At 40.3% G+C, this 14593-nt stretch overlaps 1 long non-coding RNA gene across 1 annotated transcript in view; it reads left to right on the forward strand.

The window, feature by feature from the left end:
• Positions 1 to 14029, forward strand: part of LOC129058326 (uncharacterized) — a 41416-nt gene extending 27387 nt beyond the window's left edge. Inside the window, exon 3 of the long non-coding RNA XR_008523428.2 lies at positions 13921 to 14029. This is a non-coding gene — a long non-coding RNA (uncharacterized LOC129058326). The remainder of the gene's footprint in view (positions 1 to 13920) is intronic.
• Positions 14030 to 14593: the final 564 nt, after the last annotated feature.

Below are 14593 nucleotides of genomic sequence, written 5' to 3' on the forward strand. Positions count from 1 at the left end.
GGGCATACATTTCTACTCCAAAACATATTTTAATTAATCTGTCATTCATATGTATCAGGAATAAAAATAATAAAAACTATAAAATAAGAAGTGAATTTTTTTTCCTTATAAGAAGATGGGGCAGATAAATTTCAAGAGGGAAAAAAATACTTATTTACTGCATCATTTCAATTATTCACTCATCCGTTCATTCATTCATTCAAGAAATATTTTTTTCCTAGAGTTCTAGGTTCCAAATACTGTCCCAGGCACTATTCTAACAACCTGAACATCATTTTTGAACAAAACAGACTAAGCTCCCTGCTCTTATGAGTCTATGTTTGGAGCATGTGGGGAAAGCATATGACAAAATGTCAAAGTCTATCTTAATGAGGAAACTTAGAGTAAATAACACATGTATTAGCCAAACTGAAAACATGACTTTTTTGATACATAAGATTAAGCCCTGAATTTTTGGTAAAAAGTAATGCAATCTACCTGAAAAAGAAGTGGGATGACTTCAGGCAGTTAATACAGATGGAGACCTACAAAGGGGAAAAAAGGGAGCTCAGGGATGAAGGTGAAATATCACTATACTTTCACTAATGTCTGAGATAACCCAAATGCCAAATACCAAATTTGAGAGATGCTTTCAGATTAAATGGAAGACAGACCTTAATTTTTTTTATTTGAGGTACTTGGATGGCTCATTTTCTATTTGACCTGTCTATTCTTTGCTCCTTTTTTCTCTTTCTGGCCTCTTTAAAATGTGATTACTTTTTATAATTTAATCTATTAACTTATGAGCTATCTATCTACCTTTCTATCTATGTAACTATCTATGTACCTATCTATCTATCTATCATTAATCTAGGCCAGTGGTTCTCAGCCTGTGGTGATTTTGTGCACCCAGGTGACATTTGGCAATATTTATATCTGGAGACCTTTTGGGTTGTCAAACTGGGTGATGCTACTGGCATCTATAAGGTAGAGGCCAGGGATCCTAATGAATGTCTTACAATGCATACAGTGGCCTCCACAGCAAAGACATACCTGGCTGGACATGTTAATAGCACCAAGTTTGAGAAATTCTGCTTTTAGGTTTAAAATCTAGATCTTAAATTTATGAGTGTACTTTCAAATATTAATATAACCTTTCAAGTAATTGTGAGACTTTCTCAGCATTCCTGCTCCTTCTGTGATGATAAACAACCCATTCCTCTAATGCAAGTATGCTCTCTGAGCCTCTTCTCTGCTCCCCTGTAGCAATGAACTGTGCCTGTATCAGCGCAGGATTCTGAGTATGTTTCAGCATCCTGCACCTCCGCTAGTGACAGAGGCTTTTGCCCTTGTTAATACAAATCTAATCTACTGGCAGGTGAACTTGCCCGGTTCAGGGCAAGTACTGGCGGGTGAGAGGATTCCCACTTCTTCTCCAGTAGAAGATGGATTTTACTATGTATCAGAAAAGGTTCCACAATGTGGGCAGATTTGACGCCTGTCCTGAAGTGGCAGCTGATCACCTGCTTATACTCATGCAGGTCCTGAAAAATCATGAATGGTGCCTCTAGAAACTGCTGCTTCACCCTCAGACCTAAGCCGACTCTCAAAGTCCACACACTTAGGTAATGGTCACATGTCTTCTGCCTTTCCCCAAATTTTTAATGAGAATCTCAGAAAGGCCTGTGAAAAGGCCTGATGAGTAGGTGAAAAATCTCCTTGCATCTTGGGTTCCCAAGTATTCTAAAAGTCACAGTACCCCACATTGAGCCTTAAATAATTCATTAAATTTCAATTGTGTTCTTCTCACCTCCTTTTATGCAGGCTGACTCTTACTCTCTTGCTGTCTTGCTTAGCAGAAAATTAAATTGTGTTCTACCTTTTCTCTAAGGTGTTTGTTTTCTTTGAGAATACAGTTTACCCAGTCTCTTTGTGTCTTCTGCTATCTAAAAGGCCCCCAAAATTATGATTTTGTAAGCTATTCACCTTTTTCTCATTGTTAGAGTTCTAGGTGCTTACTCAGCATTAAAACTAATACAGCATTGAACTATGTAAAAGAAACAGGACATAGATAGTCTAATCTACTCAGCCAATACTCACAACCTATGGCAAAATATATTTGTACTCATACATATAAACCAGAAGCTAACCAACACTCACCTTTTCTATGTGCTTTCTTTTGTTTCATCCCTATTTTAGTTTATTGAACATAGCTCATATAAGATGTTGATTTCTTACTGATACATTGATTTCCCTACCCACAAATTAACAAAACCATAGTTTAAAAAACAGTTCCCTGGACTATATTCCTGGAAGTGATATTGTTGTTTCAAAACTATACACGTTTATAATGCCTCTTTTTTATTAGATAGTTAACAAATGTTTATTAAATTTTATTAAAAGAGAGACATTATGAGATGCCTGGCCTCCTTACTAAAATAATGACAAGGAGAATGTAAGGAAAAGGACTAAGTACATGGGGAAGTGCTAAGATTGATGCATAAACATGGCGAATATATATATGTATGTGCATCTATATATGTATATATGTAACTCATGCATGTAACAATTAAAGACAACTAGAAATATATAATATAATTAGTAAATTTCTCTCTTCCTTCTTCTCTTTTCCTGTCTCACTCATCAAAGATAATTATTTTCATGACTTTAATGTTTTCCTGTTTCCTTCTTAAAATTTCATATGTGTGTTTGAGAAAAGGCAAATATCCCTATGTTGCAGACAGTATCAAGTACTTGCCTTATCCCATACTGTTTTATAACATACCTTTGTTTCCTGCAGTTAATCCATATTGACAAGCACTTAATTCATATTTTAAACTTCTGCCTAATATATAATGTTTCTATAAATCCTATAATCATTTTCTTATTAATGAGTATATTTTCAGATTTTACTATTTATATACAATGCTACAATCAACAGTATATTAGTGTATATTGAGTCCATATTTTTGTCTATCAGATAAATTTCAAATAGTGGAATTACCAGATAAAAAAGCATATATTTGTTGTATTTTGATACTGGCATATTGCCTCTCTGATTGTATGTGAGAATATACTTTATTACTCAGGTCTTCATTGTATTTCTTGTATTGTACTACATTGTTTTGCTGGGGTGAATCACTCCTATTTGTATTTATTATTCTTTTAATGTATGGCTTACATCTATGTAATAATACTAATATTTTATTTTTGTGTGTGTTTGAGAGAGAGAGGGGGAGAGAGAGAGAGAGACATTTATCAATATTTCATGGAAGACTAAGCTGTAATGTTATTTTTTGGGGTCACACTTTGGTATCAATTCTTTTTTTTTTTTTTTTTTTTTTTTGAGACAGAGTCTCACTCTGTCGCCCAGGCTGGAGTGCAGTGGTGCGATCTTGGCTCACTGCAAGCTCCGCCTCCCGAGTTCATGCCATTCTCCTGCCTCAGCCTCCCGACTAGCTGGGACTACAGGTACCCACCACCACGCCTGGCTATTTTTTTTTTTATTTTTAGTAGAGACAGGGTTTCACCATGTTAGCCAGGATGGTCTCGATCTCCTGACCTCGTGATCCGCCCACCGTGGCCTCCTAAACTGCTGGGATAGTGTCTGGAATTGGTTCCTTCCAGTGGGTTCTTGGTCTCGCTGACTTCAAGAATGAAGCTGCGGACCTTCGCGGTGAGTGTTACAGCTCTTAACGATGGTGTGTCCGGAGTTTCTTCCTTCCGGTGGGTTCATGGTCTCACTGACTTCAGGAGTGAAGCTGCAGACCTTCGCAGTGAGTGTTACAGCTCTTAAAGGTGATGCATCCAGAGTTGTTTGTTTCTCCTGTTGGGTTTGTGGTCTCACTTACTTGAGGAATGAAGCTGCAGACCCTCATGGGGAGTATTACCACTCATAAAGGTAGTGAAGACCAAAAGAGTGAGCAGCAGCAAGATTTATTGTGAAGGGCGAAAGAACAAAGCTTCCACAGCGTGGAAAGGGACCTGAGCAGGTTGCTGCTGCTGGCTTGGGTGGCCAGCTTTTATTCCCTTATTTGGCCCTGCCCATATCCTGCTGGTTGGTCCATTTTACAGAGCACTGATTGGTGCATTTACAATCCTTTAGCTAGACAGAAAAGTTCTCCAAGTCCCCACTCAACCCAGGAAGTCCAACTGGCTTCACCTCTCAGGATTACAGGTGTGAGCCACTGCACCCGGCCGGTATCAATATTTCAACGAATATTGAAATCAATTTTGGTATCAAAATTTCTGAAATTTCAAATTTCAGGAATTTCAAGATTTTTATCATTTTATTATTTTCTATGTTAGATGTTTTAGATATATGTTACTATTTAACAAATCACCTAAAAATGTAGTGGCTTAAAACAACAATTTATGGCTGGGAGCGGTGGCTCATGCCTGTAATCCCAGCACTTGGGAAACTGAGGCAGGTGGATCACGAGGTCAGGAGTTTGAGACCATCCTGGCTAACACGGTGAAACGCCGCCTCTACTAAAAATACAAAAGATTAGCCAGGCATGGTGGCAGGCACCTGTAGTCCCAGCTACTCAGGAGGCAGGAGAATGGCGTGAACCCAGGAGGTGGAGCTTGCAGTAAGCCGAGATCATGCCACTGCACTCCAGCCTGGGCAAAAGCGCGAGACTCTGTCTTACCTATATATATATATATATATATAAATAAATATATATATATTATTATGTCTAATAATTCTGTGGGTTGACTGGTCTGAAAAGGAAAGTTCTTCTCCTGGGCAGTTTAGTCGTTATTAGTATTTTGCAGGGGGGCAATTTAAATTTGTTGAGAGAAAATAATTAGATGCTTTAAAGGTATTAGTATAAAAAATAAAGTGGCATAAAAATTAATATGGGGAAAGAAATCAATGAAAAAGAGGACTTTTGATGAAAAACTTGATCAAATATTTTTAAATGATCTTTCTACAAGTGATTTTTTTTGCTTATGTTAATAAGAATAAGTAATTGAAACTGCTCTTATTGACAACATATTTCGTATGAGGTTCCTTTAGAACAGCTTGATTGCAATGGTGATAACTGGCCATAATATTTCTTACGTGTCCCTCCCTAAGTGCCTCAATATAATTCTCTGTTTAGTTATTATGTATCACCTACCATCTTCACTCCAAAGCACTCTGTGGACAGATCACATTCAATCAAATGTAAGCTAGGAAATGCAGCTCTGTCGACTAAGCTGATTCTGAAATTTCTCTCTAGGATACAACCATAAAACACAACCTGAAACGACATTTTGCTATTTAATTCATCAGCAGAAAAGTAGTTACACTGAGATGAAATAAAGTTCGGACTGCCTAGGTTTAACATGGCGACTCACTGTTGATAGTGATCAGAATTTGGCTTACCCAAACGCTCTTTCAAATACGGAAACAAAGAACTAATGTCATGAATTATAATTGTGAACATATATTCTGATATTACGGAAGGAAATTATGTTTCATGGTTATAGGGTAGAGAAAGGGGGGATATAAACATTGGTACAGTTGGGTTTGACCTTTCTCTGGGGAACAAAGTTGGAAACTGAAATCAGGCTATTTGGTATTTGCATCAGCAGAGTAACCTCTTCGATGCCCAGTCAGCGCTGTTAATGCTGCTTTTTGGAACTGCATTACTCCACCTAGTGAGTCTTCCCGCCAGCTTAATCATGAGCCCACTGTCCTGACTTCTGCCCTCATCACTTCCACAGTATTCACATAGCTTTGGAAGCTTCCAATATTGGGAAAGCTGAGGCAATTTGTCATTAGTTTCTTCTGTTTCCAAATGTTCAGCACTGAGTTTAATTGTGCAGAGGAGGTAGTTTTAATATTTAGTGATAACTACCATCAGCACTGTCCTGTAATCTCTTTCTGTTTATTTGCCTCTCCAGCGCTATTGAGAGGTGACACCGTGCTGGCAGTCCTCACAGCCCTCGCTCGCTCTCGGCGCCTCCTCTGTCTGGGCTACCACTTTGGCGGCACTTGAGGAGGCCTTCAGCCCACCGCTGCACTGTGGGAGCCCCTTTCTGGGCTGGCCAAGGCTGGAGCCCACTCCCTCAGCTTGCAAGGAGGTGTGGAGGGAGAGGCGCGAGCAGGAACTGGAGTTGTGTGGGGCGCTTGCGGGCCAGCTGGAGTTCCGGGTGGGCTTGAGCTTGGCGGGCCCCGCACTTGGAACAGCCGGCCGGCCCTGCGGGCCCCGGGCAATGAGGGACTTAGCACCCGGGCCAGCGGCTGTGGAGGGTATACTGGGTCCCCCAGCAGTGCCAGCCCACCGGCGCTGCGCTCAAGTTCTCGCTGGGCCTTAGCTGCTTTCCCGGGGGCAGGCCTCGGGACTGCAGCCTGCCATGCCTGAGCCTTCCCCCGCCTCCGTGGGCTCCTGTGCAGCCCGAGCCTCCCCGACGAGCGCCGCCCCCTGCTCCATGGCGCCCAGTCCCATCGACCACCCAAGGGCTGAGGAGTGCCAGCACATGGCGCGGGACTGGCAGGCAGCTCCACCTGCAGCCCCGGTGCAGGATCCACTAGGTGAAGCCAGCTGGGCCCTTGAGTCTGGTGAGGACGTGGAGAGTCTTTATATCTAGCTCAGGGATTGTAAACACACCAATCAGCACCGTGTGTTTAGCTCAAAGTCTGTGAGTGCACCAATTGACACTCTGTATCTAGCTGCTCTGGTGGGACCTTGGAGAACCTTTATGTCTAGCTCAGGGATTGTAAACACACCAATGGGCACTCTGTATTTAGCTCAAGGTCTGTGAGTGCACCAATCGACACTCTGTAGCTAGCTGCCCTGGTGGGGCCTTGGAGAACCTTTATGTCTAGCTCAGGGATTGTAAACACACCAATCGGCACTCTGTATTTAGCTCAAGGTCTGTGAGTGCACCAATCGACACTGTATCTAGCTGCTCTGGTGAGGCCTTGGAGAACCTTTATGTCTAGCTCAGGGATTGTAAACACACCAATCGGCACTCTGTATCTAGCTCAAGGTTTGTAAACACACCAATCAGCACCCTGTGTTTAGCTCAAGCTTTGTGAGTGCACCAATCGATACTCTGTATCTAGCTGCTCTGGTGGGGCCTTGGAGAACCTGTGTGCTGAAACTCTGTATCTAGCTAATCTGATGGGGACATGGAGAACCTTTGTATCTAGCTCAGGGATTGTAAATGCACCAATCAGCACCCTGTCAAATCAGGCCACTCAGCTCTACCAATCAGCAGGATGTGGGTGGGGCCAGATAAAGAATAAAAGCAGGCTGCCCCAGCCAGCATTGGCAACCCGTTGCGGTCCCTTTCCACACTGTGGAAGCTTTGTTCTTTTGCTCTTCGCAATAAATCTTGCTACTGCTCACTCTTTGGGTCCACGCTGCTTTTATGAGCTATAACACTCACCGCGAAGATCTGCAGCCTTCACTCCTGAACCCAGCGAGACCACGAGCCCACCGGGAGGAACGAACAACTCCGGACGCACTGCCTTAAGAGCTGTAACACTCACCGCGAAGGTCTGCAGCTTCACTCCTGAGCCAGCGAGACTACGAACCCACCAGAAGGAAGAAACTCCGAACACATCCGAACATCAGAAGGAACAAACTGCAGACGCGCCACCTTAAGAGCTGTAACACTCACTGTGAGGGTCCGCAGCTTCATTCTTGAAGTCAGTGAGACCAAGAACCCACCAATTCCCGACACACTATTAATAAACTTCATACCTTGCAAACAAACTATTAATTTAGTTGCCACTTTAGCAGCATGAATTGAGAAAGACAATCCCTGTGTTTTACATTTTGAGAAATAGATCTTTAATCCTTTAAGGTTTAGTTATATGATCAATACCTGGGGATAGAAAAACACCACTGCTCAACTGATAGCTTGCTTCTTTCCTCTGACTTTCTACTTTGTTATAGACAAATGGCTTAACTGTATATGATTCTTCATCCTAGACCATCTAAGCCTGCCAAAAGTACAAGCCATAAAAATAGAGTGTGACGGCAACTTGAGAGGATTACGTCTTGTTCCCACAGAGACATGATTAAAAAAAAAAGTATATAGATATGCTTTGCATATATAGAAATACACATGTGTTTCTATATGTAGAAATTTATTATATAGAGAATTATTTATATATATAATATTTTTATGTACATTCTATACATACAGAAAGGAGGAGAGAGAAAGAAGAAAATGGTAAGATGGTGAGATTCCATAATCTGTTTTCTGAAGTTCTACTGGGTGTAACAGAAACCGTTCAAAACCTAATGCAAATCTATTCATTTATTTGAACAGGAGACTGAATTTATCATCACCCTTTCTGGTTCTGTTTCCTTAGAGTTGTTCATTCCAGTTTTCTAGTTCAAATGTTAGGGGTATCAAACATGCCCTCTTGATTCTTATGGGGTTAGAGAGAAATGTGGATTAAAAACACTCAACATGGATAATTTTTATGTTCACCTTACCCTGTTTGTTGCTCAAACATTTAAATATTGTACTTTTTATTTCTCCAATATATTCCCCTTTTTAGGGTAAATAAGTTAAATTATTATGAGCTCTCCACAACTGTGTTGTACCTTTGGAAAAATACTTCATTCTAGGTCCCTTATTCACTAGACCCTCAATTTTGATTCTGTCCAATAATATGTCCCACGGTTGTAATCTAAATCTGTAAGCTGAGAATAGCAAAAACATGATGCATCATAAAATATTGAAATTTAATAATGAAAACATGTGAAAATACATTTTTTTAGGTTCAAGAGACTCTAAAATCCCATTAGGAAACTTTCTATTGTCTGACTAATGATGTATAAGAACAGTAAGAGTCACGGGTGATGGTTCCTCCTGGAAGAAATCAATTACTGTCTCATTCACTCTCTCCCTACGGGAATAGAATGAATGGCAATACAATTCTAGTTGGCATAACACCTTGCAAAATGCCTCCTTTTCCTGGCTAGCATTTGAAAATGTTTCAAATAAAAGAAGGTACTTACTCTGTTTATATATTCCTTTCTCTCTTCTTCCATTTTTTTCACTGGATCACAGAAGCAATGCAAATTATGCAGGATTCATATAATTCAGTTATGTATTTTGAAATATTTAATTTACCTTCATGATAAGAATGTCAGAACATTTAAATTATTTTTTTCTATCTAATTTAAAATCCAACAAAATAACTCTGAAGTAGATTTAACTTTTTTTTTTTTTTTTTTGAGACAGAGTCTCGCTCTGTCACCCAGGCTGGAGTGCAGTGGCGTGATCTTGGCTCACTGCAAGCTCCACCTCCTGGGCTCACACCATTCTCCTGCCTCAGCCTCCAGAGTAGCTGGGACTACAGGTGCCCACCACCATGCCCGGCTAATTTTTTGTGGTTTTAGTAGAAATAGGGTTTCACCGTGTTAGCCAGAATGCTCTCGATCTCCTGACTTCGTGATCCGCCCGCCTCAGCCTCCCAAATTGCTGGGATTATGGGCTTGAGCCACCGTGCTCAGCCAATTTAGCATTTTTTTTAACTGGGTGAAAATGTTGATCACTAGCTAATGGCATGGCATAGAAAGAGATGACAAATTTATACCTCTTATTCTTTTATTATTGCATCAGCCAACAACTTGTTTCCCTCAGAATCAGCCGTAGGCTGAAGCTGTAACCCTCTTAAATGCGAAAAAGCATAAATAACCTAGGAATAATGTGTTTTGGCACAAATAATCCTAAAACAATAGTGGGGATAGGCATTAAAGATTAACTAATCATGCATGTCATTCGATGTAGGTCCAATTCAAGCAAGCTATCACCTACTTATCCTTGGCCGAAAATATGTGTGTCCATTCTGAAGAAATTATGCTCCCCTAAAGCCATGAACCTTCTCACTAAACTTCGTGTGGTATTCAAACCAATCCAAGTGAAGATAAAACATGAAAAGGACTTTATATGCTAGATAAAGAAATGAATAAAGAAGATTTGTAACTCAAAAATTTCCGAAGATTAGGTAAATTGGATACTAACTACATTGCTGAGTAAAGTCATGCAAACTCAATTATAGTAAAAGAGACTGTCCGGGCCACCAATTTGAAGCCTCTGGAGATTAGATCAGTATTTTTAAGGTACCATCTTAGTCTTTTCAGGCTACTGTAACAGAATACCATAGACTAGATGGCTTGTACACAGCAGAAATTTATTTCTCACAGTTCTGGAGGCTGAGAAGCCCATGATCATGTCACTGGCAGATTCGGTGTCGTTTTCTAGTCCATAAACAATTGTCTTCTTGCTGTGCCCTTTCATGGCAGAAGGGGAAAGGAAGCTTTCTGGGGTCTCTTTAAAATAAGGGTAGTAACTCATTCATAAAGCCTCCATCTTCATAACCTGAGCACCTCCCAAGAATCTCACGTCCACATATCATCACCTTGGGAATTTGGTTTCAGCATATGAATTTTGAGGGAACATAAACATTTGGTCCATTGCAGATACACTCTAAGAAACCCTCATTTTAGAGGAGTCTCCCTAAAGGAAAAAAAGTTCCATAGTCATTTGTGTTGGAGAAACTACACATGTATCTCCCCTTTGCAGATTTGTAATGTACATCAACTCACTGAAGCAGTAGTCTCCAAATGGGGTATGTTCATATCATAGTGTACAAAAATGATTCAGTAGCAGGTAGGGAGGAACCATGAGAAAGTTTCCTTGTAAATTTATTTTCATAATCTTTTAAATTTCTTTTTATTTTTGTATATTTAAAAATGTATATAACATTAACACTATAGTTCAGTTATTTAATTTATGTATAAATGCATGCATATGTATTGGAGGTATGTGCTCAACATTGTTATTGATGGAGTGTATGAAGAAACAATTTTCAGAATTCTTCATTAAAAGATCTTAAAATGTTTGCAATAAAGCAATATTACTTTGAACTTATATCACTGTGGGCAACTTTTTGTGTATGTATGTATCATCAATTATGATCCAGTGAAACACTTTGGAAAGGAATGTTTTAGAAGCTAGATGCTTATTTTCCGGACATTTTTGCCTGCATTTCCTGGGTCTGCTAAAGGGGAATGATAATGACTTATATTTTAGTGTGTGGTTTGAAAATTCAATTATTCTTGGGAACTCTTTATCAGAGAGTACAGAACTAAAGCAAAGGTATTAATAATTTGGATTCTTACCTTACTTGCAAGTTAGCCTGCCACACTTTAATAGATGCTGGTAGAAGTTATGAAATCCTTAGGTCAGAGATAAATGGGTCAGCCTAAGTGGTAGCCAGAGTATCAGCATTTCTGTTTTGGCCAGTTTCCTAAGCCCCAGTTCCCACAGGGAGTTGGGAAGAGGGTTAGATGAAACCTGCTCAAGTCATGAACTGCTTACAGGAGGGAAGGTGTGGGCTTCAAAAACCTGAATATTTTATAATGGGCAAGAAGCATGCTTCCCCTTTGCTTCAGATAAAGGCCTTATCTCTAGTTTCCATGGCAGTTCACGATACACATATCCTTGAAAAGAGTCTGGAATTAAAGGCAGTCAGTGCCTTCCTGGCAAGATGACAAGACATGCAGAAACATGAGATTCATAGAGAAATGTCTCCCACTTAAACTGTAATAATGATTTGGTTTTACAAAGAGTAAGCCATCATACCTTACAACTAGCTGAATGATCCCTTTCAGACACTTGCACGCAGGACAATGTTTATGGTCCTTTGCAAACACACAGAGTTCTATGCTCAGACCCCCCTCACCTCCACCCCACACCGTAGCTTAATGGTCTGTGGTTATCTGTGGTTGCTTCCTTCAAATTCTTAATGTTATCTTAGAACTCATATTTTGTATGAAGTCCTATGGGATAACAGAGCAGATGCCAAGCACTTGGAGTCTTGGGTTATGTGTGGTCCTGCCTCTTGACACCTCCTTGCCTTCTAGGGTCTAGGCCATCTGCTACCCTTGACACTTCACCCTGCCCAGCCTCCCTTTCTGTTTTCCATCCCAGGAAGGCTGTCACTCTTTGTCCGGAGCAGTGACTGGATTGTGTGAGTTGGGGGAGGCATCCCATTCACTGTTGACCTTCTCCTCTTGGGTTGGATGTGGTGGGAGTTTTTTACTCTGAGCTGGCAGTTGCAAATGCATATAGGCCAGGTAAAGATCACGTATGGGTGGGAGAAAGCCTCTAACCCACCTTTGATCCAGGTACCAAGTACATCCTGGCATATATTGGAGTTTAAGGACCCTGGGTATGGCCCATTTACCATGGTTGGAGCAGCAGGTCTGTGGGAAGGAGAGGAAACTGATTTGACTTCCCTAGAGCCCACTTCATCCATGAGGCCCTATGTTAGTCTAGCAGCTGGCAGGAATGGGATCCCAGCATGCTATGAGACACAGGGTGGAGGCCCCAGGCACATACAAGAGTCTTCCTTTGCCCCGTGAGTGTCCTAGTTCCCAAAGGAGCACTCCTCCTGCTGGCTACATGCCTTGCAGAGCCCATTCTTCTGACTTACAACCTTCTTGAATCTAGTATGCAGTGTTTATTCTAGCTAGTTTGAAGCACCCTCTGAGTACTAGCTGTGGAATACAAATTGTGTAATTTTGATTTTCTTTAAATAATTTAGTGCTCTTATATTCCCAGTTAAAAAGGCATTGTAACAATGAATGCTTAAATTTATGCTAAGAATTTAATATTGTAACTTTCCTTTGCTTAGAGCAATATTAAATAACAAATAAAACACATGATATAAAGTTGAGAGACAACAGAAGAAAAAATTACATTTAGTACTTTATATACTTTTTTCCTGCATTTTCAACAAGGGATCCTGCATTTTCATTTTGCACTTGACCTCTGCAATTTATGCTGCTACTTTGCTCACTCAAGGTATTTCTGCTTCCCCTCACCCCATGCCCTTCACTTCAGAATGCACTGAATTTGGAAACTATTAGAGAAAATATCCATATTCTGTATCTGAACCATGCTCTGTTCTTTCTATATTTACAATGGAAAAAGAGTTCCTGCTTTTATCCTGCACCAACCTATCGCGTTGTGTTCTGCACACTGTACTCTTAGACTTATTAGGGACCTCCCACTAGCAATCATTCTCTCACTTTCCTGAATAATCACATCTTCATTATTTTCATCTCTTCCACGTGATTCCCATGTATATACAAATGTGCTGTGGTATTATGCTTTTTTAAACTTTAACATTATACAAACAACAACAATCACATACACAACAAGGAAATCTCTTGATCTTTCAACTCAGCTGTAGCTGCCTTCCCACTTCTCTGTTGTTATTCACAGAAAAAAAACATCAAGAGTCATGCTGCACTACCCACTCTATCTTCACCTCAAATCCACTCATCTTCCCACTTCACTCCAGATATTGCCCATACATCTTGACTGAAATTATTAAATTACCAAACAATCTCTTTAATGCCAAAATCAATGCTCACTTAATGCCCCATCACACTTGACTTCTCAGCAGCATTTGACATAATTGACAATTCCTTTTTTTTCTTAAAATTCTTGGTGGTGGTGACTTCTGACTCTCCTCACTATTCATCTACTTTGTTGGCTATTTATTAGTTTTATTTGCTACTTCTTCTCCTCTATTAAAACTCTGAGTGTTGGAATGGATCCAAAACCTAGTACTTATCTTTCTAATTTTTCTTTGCACACCTTTCCTAGGGTATTTCAACCCTAAGACTACATATAGTCCCGAGTATATAGCCACCTGCTCTATCTCAGATATCTAATGGGCATTTCAGAGTTAAGATGGTCAAAAGGTAACTTTTTTTTTTTTTTTTTTTTTTTTTTAGTTGGAGTCTTGCTCTGTTGCCAGGCTGGAGTGCAGTGGCACAATCTCAGTTCACTGCAACCTCTATCTCCCAGGTTCAAGCGCTTCCCCTGCCTCAGCCTCCCAAGTAGCTGGGATTACAGGCACGCACCACCACGCCCAGCTAATTTTTTTTTTTTTTTGTATTTTAGTAGAGACAGAGTTTCACCGTGTTGGCCAAGATGGTCTCGATCTCCTGATCTCGTGATCCGCCCGCCTCAACCTCCCAAAGTGCTGGGATTACAGGCATGAACCACCGCACCCAGCCCAAAATGTAACTCTTGATTGTCCTTCAGTACCCTGTGCTTTGTCTTTTCAAGTTCAATAAATGATATTGTCATCTAATAAGTTTTTCAACTCCTTGTTTTATCTTCTCTTTACCTTTCCCTTGCAAGTCATCAGTTAGTACTATTTGTCAAACCTACAAGTCTAGTTGGAATCTGTTCTCTTTTCTATCTTCTCAGACATATCCCAGTCTAAGCTACCAATACTTCCTTTTGGCAATAGACTCTTGTCTAGTCTTATTTCCACACTTGTGCCTCTGCAAAACTGACAATGATCTTGTTACCTGGTGTAATCCCTATGTAAATACCTGAATTTCTACTCTGTTGTAAGTTTGCTTATCATTAAGAAACAGGATACCAGCGATAAAAAGCTCCCTTTGTAAGCAGATCAGCTGAGACTGCTTAGAACCAAGATAGCAGGCCAAGTGACTTCAAAAGGACCTCAGACTTCACTATAATCTCATATCTATGCTAAATGACACTCCCACCAGCACCATGACAGTTGACCATTGCCATAACAATGACTGAAATAAGTCAGAAA

This window comes from Pongo abelii, chromosome 2 (assembly GCF_028885655.2).
Source record: "Pongo abelii isolate AG06213 chromosome 2, NHGRI_mPonAbe1-v2.0_pri, whole genome shotgun sequence".
NCBI lineage: Eukaryota > Metazoa > Chordata > Mammalia > Primates > Hominidae > Pongo > Pongo abelii.